Below are 12626 nucleotides of genomic sequence, written 5' to 3'. Positions count from 1 at the left end.
TCATGGACATACTGATTTCCCAGCTTCCAATCTGCTCACACATAAACAGAAGGAACATCCACCTTATGCCATCCCAAGAGGCTACCAAACGAAGATGTAGGCCGTGGAAGGAGCATGCAGACCAACTCAGCAGTTTTTTTCACTCATATATTCAGACAAGAATGACTTGCTCTAACAGGCCTCTCCAAAGCAGGTAACCCCGACTCTCTTTATGCCCCCCCCCCCAAAATATGAATAGATTGTCCTAAGTTTGTATGTATGTCAGGACCATCATCTGTTTCAAAGAGAGAGCTATTATAATTGGTTATGGTTCTAATTATTGTTCCATGGTATGGATTAAAATTTTGTTAGCTCAGGTAAGGCCTTTTGCTTTGTTGATAAAAGTTATTCCATAAATAGAGTGAATGACACTGAGCCACTACTATTCAAGCATATATAATTCAGTCCTTTAGAATTAAAGTATATAACTTTTTTTTTTTTTTTTTTGAGACAGAGAGAGAATGTGACCAAGCAGGGGAGGGTCAAAGGAAGAGGGAGAGAGAGAGAATCTTAAGCAGGCTCCATGCCCAGCGCAGAGACCAATGGGGGCTCGACCTCATGACCCTGAGATTACGAGCTGAGTTGAAATTAGGAGTCAGACGTGTAACGGACTGAGACACCCGGGTGCCCCGAAGCATGTAATTCATTCAGCAATATTTCCAAGCATTATCAGTGTGTAAGGCACTGTGGTTAAATGTGAGGATAGACAAAGATCTTGACCTCAGGGAGACAAGGAAAAAAAACCATATTGAATGAAGAAACTACTCATGTGACTCTCATGCCTTGTCCACCTCTACAAAGACATGTGTTCGAACATGTACACCTGAAGTCTATCAGTCATCTGTCATCACAAAACAAGTTCCTCAAATACTGACCATTCTTCGCCCTCTCGGCCTCGACTTTGGTGGCTCATTCCAGTGGACACTCAATAATGCTTAGGAATAAACACAGATCGTCTGAGATGAGCATTACAGAGAGCTAAGGGAAATTTCACCCACGCTCTGCGAAGACACGACGCGATCAGACACTGTTCTCTGTGTACGGGTGTGGATAAAAAGACGCAAGTCCTTCTAGCTGTAGAGTGTGCTCTGCTTGCTAGGCCCAGTAAGAGCTCCTGGCTCTGCCTTCCCATCTTCTGAATTTGAGGACATCTGTATTTATTCAAATTAAGGCACCCCCAGTTTTCACTTCCAAACACCAACTGGTCCTTCTTACTTTCCTGTAGCCTTTCCTTCATGTCCCTGCCTGGTGGTCTGCGATGTGATGGGAACATCTAAAATAAGAAGGTAGGAATATGTGGACTGAATTTCCCTTTTGCCCTCCTAGTTCCATTTGGTGGATATGCTTTTATCAGCATGTGATAAATATTTCATACGGAAACTGTCACTTGGAATCTAGTCTTTGCAGCTTCACTGAAACCACTGAAAAGCATTTTGGAAAGTCAGACCTATCTTACAACAAGTACCATATGCCAAGAAGCCTGCAGATGAGCAAAGCCTCTGGAGTCGCCATGGAGAAGACTGGAGAGCAGAGCTGCCTGAAAGAGGGGCCGGCCGCCGTTCCCTTTCTGCACATTTAGAGATCTGAAACCAAACTGCGACACGGCTCCATCATTTTAGCGCTTGAGATTTTAAAAGTATGGAGAAAACCAAGCTGAAGCACCGACACGGCTGCCAATTATCTTTCATTTCCTGAACATTCACCATGAGCCAGGGACTGTGCTGCATGCTTTACAAACACATTTCTCTGTCTTCTCACGTCCCGACAAGGCGGGAACAGGAGGAGGTCCACAGAAAGTCATTTTCCTAAGTTCACAGAGCTAGGGAGTGATGGCCAGGATTTGAAACCACTCCTGACTCCCTGGTCTTGTGCCCCTCATGCCTCCTAGTGGGGTAAGAAAATAGGAACCCGGTTTAATAGCCTTGTTTCATACTGTTGGAATTCACCTCACCGGGTCAACTTTTGTTTTCCGCTTATTTTGGCAGAGCCAATACACTAATTTCCAGAAGAAATTCTGGCTCCAGTCTGGTATGGAAGGTAGCCACATCCTCAGGGAAAGCAGGGTGTTTAGTTTGAGGGCTGAGTGCTGGCTACAAAAGGTTGTTAACTCTACTGACTGGTGAGTGGCTCTGCTGATGGTAGAGGGCGTTGGCCCACGTGATCTCCTTTTGCAGTCACCAAGATGCTAAGAAGGCTTCCGGTGAGAAAGGCCAAGTCTGCTGCTCTTGTCCTGAGTCTGGGGCACAGTCTGGGCTACAGTTTCAGTTTAAAACTCTTCCTTCTGTGTCTTCCCACCAAGCTACTGTGACTCTGTGAAGGATTAATGGAGGGCTTACGATACCTACAAGGCACTGAGGGCACCACGGTGAGCAAGAAACCAGCCCTGCCTCTCTGGAAGGTCAGAGGCTAAGGGCCGACGTGACATACTAATATGCCGCTGCAATGCCATGTAATTAATGCTGCAGATCACACTTCAGTGCACTGGTGGCCTGGCACACAAGATTTCTGCAGGCAAGAAAGAAGGAGGAAGGTCATTCAAGGCCTTCCCGGGGGGAGCCGGTGAACGCAGAAAGGTGTTCTCTGGGCGTCTGTGTGCCTGGTGCGGTGCTGGTCCATTGGACACGGCAGGCGAAGCCCTCAAGGATCCTGCAATCCGGCCGAAGGGAGACTCAGCTGCATCCAGTCGTGAAGCGACTGCGGTGCTGCATGGGCAGGACACAAAGCCGGACTGTCAGGGGGACTGGCCCTGCAGGGCACACAACCAGGAGCAAGCTATCTTCCTAACACATCCCTGCACTGCCCAGCACAGAAGGGAGCGCTCAGGGTCTTGTAGGGAAAAATGGGCTCAGTTCTAAAACACGTTTCATTAGAAAAATACTCAGTACCATGGAAAACACAGACAGCTATACAGACCTCTGCAGACTTTCCGTGATAGCGGAGGAACTGAAAAAAACAAAACATGAAGTGTGGCAATGCTCAGAACCTTGCTCAAAGCAAGGGGGGAACATTTGACTTTGCTCTTTTTACCGGTTTCCCCTTCCCCAGCCCACTCCTTCTTGAAGGCCTGCTGGGTCCCCGTGAAGAAAACCTCTTTAGTAAGGGGGAGGTATTTACAATCTGTCACCTGTCCAAAAAGGCAGCTTCTGTGCAAGGTTCACAGGTCCCCTGATGTCACCAGGATTTGGTAACAGTCCCGCCATCACTCCGTAGTAAAAGCTTTTACAAAGTATAGCCAAAGGGTTTTCTTGAACCAGCCCGCTGCTGCGGCCGGTGACGAGGAAGCAAGGTTACATAACTCAGCCTTACATAACCCATTTACTGCCCCCTCCCCCCCAACAAAACATGCTGTCTGCGAGCTCAGGGCTGCTCGGCTTTATTTCTAAAGTCAATTCAGTAAACAGAGGAGGTCAGTGCCATAACTCACCCCTGGTCAAACTCCGACACTCCCAGGTGTGTTTCTGGGGCCTAACAATCACCACCAATTATTTTCTGAATCAGAAACTGTCCTGAGCGAGGGAGACATCAGAGCGTCATGGAGCAGCCCCCTCCGGAGTCCCAGGAGGAAGCTGGTAGGAGAGGACTGCCTGCCCACCGGCAGGGGTTGGGAGCAGACCCCAAAGGTGCTGGCTGCCGGGCCACCCAGCTTCAGTGCCTGTGTTTAATGGGCTCCAGAGGCACGTTCATCTCTGTGTTGGCTGTTACAGAGTGCACTCACTTAGTGCTATCAATAACCTGTAGAAAGAAATCTCAAGTGCGATCTCAACCAGGCAGTTATACTTAGGTTTGTTAAATATGGTAGATTCATATGTAAATGCTTGTGCTCCGGAGAATCTGCGAAACCAATGCACCCAAGGCCTTAGATTTTACAGGTGAGGCCTAACAGGTCATGGACTTTCTGGTGATGCTACTGCTAATTTCTGACAGACTAAGGGGGAAATCCACGTGGCCTCAGAGTTGGTGCTACTTTCACTGCATTAAAGAGTCAAGATAGGTGGGGAGAAGAGAAGTTAGGCTACGTCAACTGGAGATATTTGAGGAAAAGGAAAGTATTTAAAATACTGATTTAATTGTGCACTAGCATTAACTGAATAAAACTAAGCCACATCTTAGAGAATTTTTAGAGCCTTTTGATTATTTATAATGGACCAATTCATGACATGACAGCCTTAATTGCCAGACTGGGTAAGAGAGAAAATTTCTGACACATTGTTTGGCTTTGGTATTCCAAAAACAGAGCAGGTACAAAACTAACAACTTCAGGATGGTATTCCTTTGCCTTTAGTAGAAAAATTGAACGATGATAACATTTTAAGAGAAATTAACTAACATAACCAAGGCCAGAGAGCTACTGGATAAGTGTTAGGATTTCAGTTTAGGTGTTTCCTGCTCAAAATCTCTTCTCTTGGCTACCACTCTTATTATGTCTCTGCATAAAACAACATGGGTTTTTTAGACTCACATATAATTAGGAGGTATCTTTCCAATAGCACCAGTGAATCTATCCTTCATACATATATACAGATGAAACGCATCAAGTTTGAAAAAATCCAATGCAGATGTCAAGTGCTCAGGAAACAAGTGTATTTTCTCACACAACCTGGGCATGGGAGATCAATGGCTCCCTGCCACCTCCGAGGATGTGACAGAGAAACACAAACATAAACGGGCTGAGCCCCTTCCACTGCCCTGCCTGGAAGGGCAGGGACGTTGTTTCTCTGTCATCTTAGGAGAAGATCTTCTGCATAAGCATGACTGAAATTAACTCTGATTACTTGAAAGGACAAGCCAAGCAGCAAGGCATCAAAAGGTTTTCAGTGAAGGGCACTTCGGTGATAGCTTGTCAGGGAGAGCACAATTGGAGCTGCGACCTTCAGATCTATGGGGAAATTCTGAGCAAACACTTCTTAAATAAGGTGGCTGAACTTTAACATTTTCAGACTGTGATTTCTATATTTTTTTTTCTTTTGAAGGCTGTGAGAGAGAGTGAGAGCAAGAGTGAGAGAAAGAGGGAGGAGATAGAGTTTTTTTTTGAGAAATGATAAAGGAGATCAGCTCCTAGGGAAAAACTATTCATATGTTACCTTCTAATATGAATTCTAAATGAGCAATTAGAAAAGGATACCTGCATCTTGCCTTCTTCTCTCTTCTCCAATGTCTTATTTACTCCTGTTGAGATCAGACCACCCACAGTTTGATATCTCTTCTAAGAACTGGCTAAAAAGTGAGAATAGACACTAACCACTCTAATTGTGTGTCCTTGGGGAGTTATTCAAACACCCAGAGTCTGAATTTCCTCATCTAACACATGAGGAAAACAGTATCTTTCTCACAAGGCCACTGTCAGAAGCTGAGACATGTTCAAAGGGCTTAGTCTGTAGTGTCAGTGCATAAAGAGGATACAATGAACCAACACATCATCATCATCATCATCATCATCATCACCACCACCACCAGCATCACCTTTCTCAATAGTCATCAATAAAATCTTCTCTTTACACATGCGGTCAATTATGCAAAAAAATAATGACCCCAAGATCATGTCATTCCTATCAGAGCTCAGATGGTAATGTCCCCCTCTTGCCTATGAGATCAATGTCCTTTTTGCTCTAGAGTGGATGGTATCTACTTCCATTTTAGATGCTTCAGCAACAAAAATAGTTCCTTGGGGAATTCAAGAGTGTAAAGCTCTAGGAGGTTAGATGGGAGAAGGATAATAAAAGTTCCTAAATGAAACCCCTGCAAAGCTTTCTACAAATAGCATTACTGTTGCCTTCCTCATGAGGTCTTCTGAACATGTAAATATGAAAAAGAACTACTATTGTATATGAAAAATACGGAGGTGGGATAGGCTTCTTTTAGAGAAAATGGAATCTTCTTTTGTACATGTCAGCCTTGGAGGAGTCAAGCAAATTTAATGCACAATCTCCACCTGAGAGGCATTTCTTCAGAAGGAATGCCAACTGTGGGAATAGTATTGCCCTAGACTCAAAGATTTACTGGAATTTCTAGAAAATGCAGAGAAGGAGGAAATTAGTTTAAATTCTTGTAGGAAGAAGTCTTTTTTATAGCTGCAGAGGAACTATATATTGAACAGACTGAAAAAAAAAATGAATGCCATACACAGGCCAAGCTATAAAAGTAATCAACTCTTCTCATTTGACAGGGCGTTGGGGAATCTTTCATTCATATTGAAGGAATTCAGATATCCAAAAGATACAGAGTTCACTCAGGGGGCAATTCTGGTCACTGTATATAAATTCATGTTGATTTCCTGAGGATTTTTATTGAAGTCCAAGACAGAGTGCTTAAATCTCCTTTGCTTCGGACTGCTTTATTAGCTTTTAAATATGTAGATTGATCTTTTGATCTAATTTTAGTTGATCTATACAGGCACAGGGGAAAGTATTGCTGGGGTACCCTATTAGAGTCCATATATTTCTGTTCTATTAAATGAACAAATAGGTGTGATCTAGAATAAAGATGAAAGGTTTGTCTCCCAAGAGTCCAAATGAGAAAGACCTCCAAAGTTCGGATGGACTTCAAAATTCTATTCCCAACTCTGCCTGCAAAGAGCTTACAAAGTCAATTCATAAGTACATGGCACAGAGTGGGTGCTTGGTAAATATCTAGGGAAAGAAGCTGTGGGCATGGAATTACAAATACATAGTGTCATTTGATTTATCTAACAGATTGTCTTTCATGCAGCTGAGAAGCCAGCCAGGGACCAGGGAGAAGGCAAATCAAGAAGAAACTAGTATTAACATCATGGTGGGGCTTGAGGAAAGCATTTTAATCTTTTTTCCTGACTATCAAGTTATCATATTATTGCTCTTGAATTGCTATTTAATTTTCTTTGAGAGAAAAAGTTTTGCTCAGAGATATACTCTAGTATTGGGGACGTATGTTCTATTAGAAAGGAAGGTTAACAGTAAGCGGTGCTAGCAACATTAATAAAATAATTCAATTTTCTGACCTTCCTTATAGCAGAAAGGTTAGACAAAGAGAAGTTTCTGAAATTTATGATGGCATAAATACACAGATGGCTTACAGCTTTGCTCATCTATAGCCTAAACTCTGTTAAGATCTTAGTAAAAATTGGTCAAGGAAAGCTGAGCATAGAGTGGTTTACTAAAAAATGTATCAGTTAAGTTTCTGCAAATAAAGAAGGGGACAGATATCTATGTGAAATGTTAAACCATGGGATTTTAGACTTGGAAGTAGCCTTAGGAATCACAGTATAATCCTTTGATTTTACAGATGAGAAACCGAAGGCTCACAACTATAAATCCACTTGTTGAAGCTTCAAAGGACTGAAGCCTTCTGCACTTAAATATCAATGTCTTAAAAGCATTTAATTTTATTTTCTGCAATTAAGAAAAAATTGATGACTAGCTATAATTCTTCTTTGGGGGGCAGCAGAGATATTTTTTTATGGTGGAAGAAAGCCCCTTAAAATTAGCCATCTTAACCATTTTTAAGTGTACAGTTCAGTAATCCTAAGTACACTCACATTCTTGTGAAACAGATCCTCAGAATTCTTTCAACCTGCAAAACTGCAACTCTGTACCCATATAGCAATAACTCCAAGCATCCACCATCTTTCAGCTCCTGGTAACCCCCACATATAATCTCTCCTTTTGCGACTGGCTTATTTCATTTGCATGATGCCCTCAAGGTTCATCCTAGCTGTAGCATGTGTCAGAAATTCCTTCCGCTTTTTAAAGCTAATATTCCATTGTATGCATATCCTGCATTTTGTTTATCTGTTGATGTACAGTGGGACTTTGAGTTGTTTAAACCTCTTGGCTATTATGAAGAGTATATGATTCTTTTCATGTATTTTCAATGACCCTGATATAGGAGTTGACTTTTCCTTTACTCCATCAAAACAACTGCCAGGTAAATTTTAGAGAGTCCCCCATATTATCAAAATGGTACACGCTAAATGCATACTCAAAGAGAGATGCACAGTGTGCTATTGCTCTTCCTCCAAAGGATCTAAAACAATCCTACCTTTTCATAGGCTGCGAACCATGGATAAGCTATTACTTTTAATTCAGTTTTAACCACCATTTAGGGCATTGGAATCAATGTGGCGGTGACTGACAGTGAGAGAAAAGACAGACATCGTTCACGAGCTTCTCGCTTCACAACCAGCGCACTAAAAAAGTTACTGGTGGACATTTCTTTTGAATGGCCATTTAAAGACTAAACCATAAACTCGCAAACAAAAGTAAAAAAAATTGGTTTGGGAGACTCTCATCTATCACCATCCAAAATGCCAATAAACTGGACAATTACTTTACTTTTAGTGACCTACAAATAAAGTAATTTAGTGTAAGCCAAGAAAGGCTAGAAATGCTCACACATATGCACAGTCAGGTTAACAAAAATGCAGGCTACCTATGTAGTATCAACCTCTTTCCTACTATTTTTAATGGCTGCATGGAGTCTGCTCTTAATTGCTCACGCCTGTAGTTTCATAACCCTGAGTCTGATACATCCATTATTTGAACTGTTACCTTATTAAAGACCCTAGCTGGGGAGGTGGCGGGGGGGAGAAGGCCTCCTCAGCCAGTCACATGGCAGGCGGGGCCACTGCAGCCATATGGCCAGTGGTGCCCAGCGCAGGATGGTGCTGGAGGCCTCTGGTTGGTGGTGTGAGAGGTGCTGTGGCGGCAGTGCCTGCAGATTTCCAGTTCAGAATGGTGTACCATTTTCTTTCCCTACTGGCAATGTATGTGCAGTCATCTAGCTTCTCCGCATCCTCACCTGCATTTCAGTGTTATCTCTGGATACCCATGGCTTCTTTTTTTTTTTTTTTTCAATTTTTTTTTCAATTTTTATTTATTTATGATAGTCACAGAGAGAGAGAGAGAGGCAGAGACACAGGCAGAGGGAGAAGCAGGCTCCATGCACCGGGAGCCCGACGTGGGATTCGATCCCGGGTCTCCAGGATCGCGCCCTGGGCCAAAGGCAGGCGCTAAACCGCTGCGCCACCCAGGGATCCCTACCCATGGCTTCTTGAAGGGCTTTCTGGTTTATTCATAATCAAATCACTGGTTTTAGTTTGTTTGTTTATTGGTTTGAAGATTTATTTGTTTATTTCAGAGAGAGAAGTGAGAGAGAATATGCACCTGAGCAGGGGGGAGGGGCAGAGGGAACAGGAGAGGAGAAGCAGACTTGCTGCTGAGGGGGAGCCCCAGTGAGGCTCTTATCCCACAAACCTTAGATCATCCCCAGCCCAAACCAAGAATCTGAAGCTCAACTGACTGAGCCACCCAGGAGCCACTCACGGGTTTTAATTTGCATGGTAGCTCGTCACCTGAAGAACCTGACATGGCCATGGCTTGACTCCACTGGTTGCCTTCCACCTCAAGGATACCTCACTCATGATTCCTCCCCTGTTGGTTCTGTGCTGCTTCAAGATACAGGTTGGAGATGCAGCAGCCATCTCCTCCAATTCTTCCCGTCCATCCTGATGTGCCCTTTTACTATGTCCCTGATGCTCTCATCAAGCCCATGAATTTAGCTGAAAGCAGTATTCAACAATTTCAAGAGAAGTTTTTATTTTTGTTCTGACACCTTAACGAGTTAGAGAGAGAGATGCATATCCAGAAATTTTATTTTATTTTTCCAGGTGGTAGGAGAGATTATATAGTCCAAGTTTGGCTGGGACTTTGCCTGGCAGAGACAAGTCGCTCTTAAGAACAAAACTAACCCAACCGTCTATGTATGAAAGTAAATGCGAAGCCATTTCCTTTGCCTGGCTATGCATCACCACCTAAAAATGGGATTGAACATAAATACAACTTTAGTTGGGTTATCTTCAGCTGTGCCAAATCAGATTTCCATTTCTTAGGCATGAGAAATTGGGAAGAATTACTCCATGTCTGTATATGTTGTATGAGTTCACATCAGCCACGTCATTACAAAGACTAAAAATGAAGGTATTAGAAATCTTGGTCATCCTGAAAAATTAATTAAAGAAAAAATTTTTCTTAAAGATTATTTATTTATTTATGAGAGATAGAGAGAGAGAGAGAAAGAGAGAGAGAGAGAGAGAGAGAGACAGAGACAGAGACACAGGCAGAGGGAGAAGCAGGCTCCATGCAGAGAGCCCGATGTGGGACTTGATCCCGGGGCCCCAGGATCACGCCCTGGGCGGAAGGCAGGCGCTAAACTGCTGAGCCATCCAGGGATCCCCAATTAAAGAAAAACTTAACTGCAGCTCCGGATAGTCAAATTCCTTCAGATATCCTTGATGTGCCCTTTAAGGAAAATAAATGAGGCCGACAATCCCATGCCATGCAGTGCCTTATACACATCTATAGTGTTTTGATGCTGCCCTTTGTCTGCAAATGAATGAGAAGCCTGCTTGGATTTGTCTTGTGTGTGACAAAAAAGCTGCCCATGAAAAGTCTATTTTTAGATGGGCTTTTTACAGAAATTCTCAATGACTGTTCTGATGTGTAAGAGATCACATTCCAAGAAGATGGTTCTTGGTATCCAAAGAGACAGAAGAAAGAAGCTATGAAAGTATCTGGCAATCATGTAACAAAATGAAACTTTCAAGTGTCTTCATAAGCCTTCTTCAGGGACTGTAGTCAATGAGGCAAGCAAGAAGAAAGTGATGTTATTGACCTAACACTCAAGAGCTCTTCCCAGAAACAGGAAGACCCTCTTGCCAACAGAAAATGCATCTTGATGTCAGAAACACAAAACAGTTGAACTAAGGGAGTATCACTCATCTTTCATCTGGGGGCCCAGTGATCAGTTGATCCCACTGTTATCCTACCTTCATTAACAGACTGTTCGGTACCATCCCACCACACACAAATGTAAAGGACGTCATCAGATCTGGCAGGTTTGGATTTTCTTCTTCTTATTCCACTTGATCCCTAGTACTGTTCTCTTATTGTATAGTCCTATTGGATATTGGTTTTGGATAGTCTCACCTCATCCTTAACAGGCAAGAGTACATCTGTTCCCACCACTAGCCTCCATGAAAACAGTACTCATGTTAGTTCAACCAGCAGCAGAGTGACACAGGGGTTATCCCCAGCAGTGGCAGCACCATTCCTGACATCATCTCCTCATTGGATTAAAGGAGGACTCACCTGATTCTGGGAGTTATTCATTAAAACTGCTCTTTCTTGGGTCTCTCTGTGGAAGCTGTTTTTTTTTTTTTAAACAATTACTTTGATATTTATTAAAACATCAAATGGACAAGAACCAAATGACATGCAAGGATTTTTCTTACTAGTGCTGTACTTTGAACACTAAATACATTCAGCCGTAACCGTTATCTTGAGAGATGGCTTTCAATTTTATATGTTAGTGGATGAATTCTACAATTCAGTTTAAAACTTTTTTTTGTTGTAATAAAGATTAATAAAGTTATGTAAGTATTCATGTAAGAATATTTTTCCTAATAAAAGAAGATGTAATCAGTGATTCTAAAATGACAGCAACTTTTGTTTAATCTCATGTGAAGGAAAAGTTAAGGCAAACAAACTGTTAAGAAACAAAACAAAACCCTTCACTCCTTCCACTCCCAAGCCAAAAAAACAAAACAAAAAACAAAAAACAAAACAAAACAAAACAAAAAAACAAAACTCCACAGAAAATAAAATGAAAACTGACTTGGCTTAAGAACGACCGACGTGTAATAAAATGGTCATCACTGAAAAGCTGCTGGCAAGACTGGTATGACTCTAAAACCTTGTTGTTACCCAGCATGCCCAATCACATGCTATAGAATCAAATATCTTCATCCAAAAACTGAAGCTACACACAAAAATCCTTTTTGGGATGCTTCCCTTACTTCACTATATGTACAACCCACCCCTGATATGGGAACCAAACATTATTTGGATGGAAATTTAGTGCTAAATCTGCTAGCCTACTCAAGTTGGTGGTTGGGAACTTCTCAATAGAGAATAGTTGTTCTTTCCCTAGAGATTATGATTTTGCCAGTTCGTAGCACATGCGCACACATGCACGTACACACCTCTTCTGTTACTCAGATGAGCTGCTACCTGAGGATCCAGGGCAGCAGCATGGCCTTCAGAGGATGCCCTCTGATGAACACTGAGGGCATCACATAGCTGGAAATAAATCCAAACTTTGCACAGATATACTAATTTTCACCAGGTTTCAAGAAAAAGTTGCTACACATTTAGGCTATACCTGAGTATTGCTAAAGTCACACTCCTAATTTGTATATTCAAGTAAACTTTGTTAAAGTACAGAAAGATTAGTCTGGTGATGCCTCCGCACATAGCCACAGTTTTCTGCCCTCAGCTGCTTTTTCCATTTCTTTTTTCATAGACATGTGGCTATTCAGCTAGGTATAGAACAAAGGTGACAATTCTACTTCAAAATGCCTGGAAAATACCTTTAACTTTGAAGAACACAAAATATCTGTGAACTACACAAGGAGAGAAGGCCTTTGGGTGATGGCAATGGTCACCTTGAGTAGCAAGGGTATATAGAGCACAGAAACAATGATATATAAGGCAGGGTTTGTTTGTTTAAAATCCAAAGGTACAAGACAAACTACAATGAGTAGGGATGATTAATTA

The 12626-nt window shown here is 42.3% G+C and overlaps 1 protein-coding gene and 1 pseudogene across 3 annotated transcripts in view; one reads left to right on the top strand and one right to left on the bottom strand.

Annotated features, from left to right (window-relative positions):
- The window catches only part of LYRM4 (LYR motif containing 4), a 163630-nt gene that overhangs the window by 103509 nt on the left and 47495 nt on the right, over window positions 1-12626 (bottom strand). The gene's annotated exons all lie outside the window — the stretch shown is intronic.
- LOC112911113 (E3 SUMO-protein ligase PIAS2-like) lies at window positions 9346-11147 on the top strand (annotated as a pseudogene).

The sequence above is a fragment of the Vulpes vulpes genome, chromosome 12, assembly GCF_048418805.1.
Source record: "Vulpes vulpes isolate BD-2025 chromosome 12, VulVul3, whole genome shotgun sequence".
NCBI classification, from domain to species: domain Eukaryota; kingdom Metazoa; phylum Chordata; class Mammalia; order Carnivora; family Canidae; genus Vulpes; species Vulpes vulpes.
The sequence above is the reverse complement of the archived record's forward strand: the minus strand, read 5'-3'. Positions and strand labels throughout refer to the sequence as shown.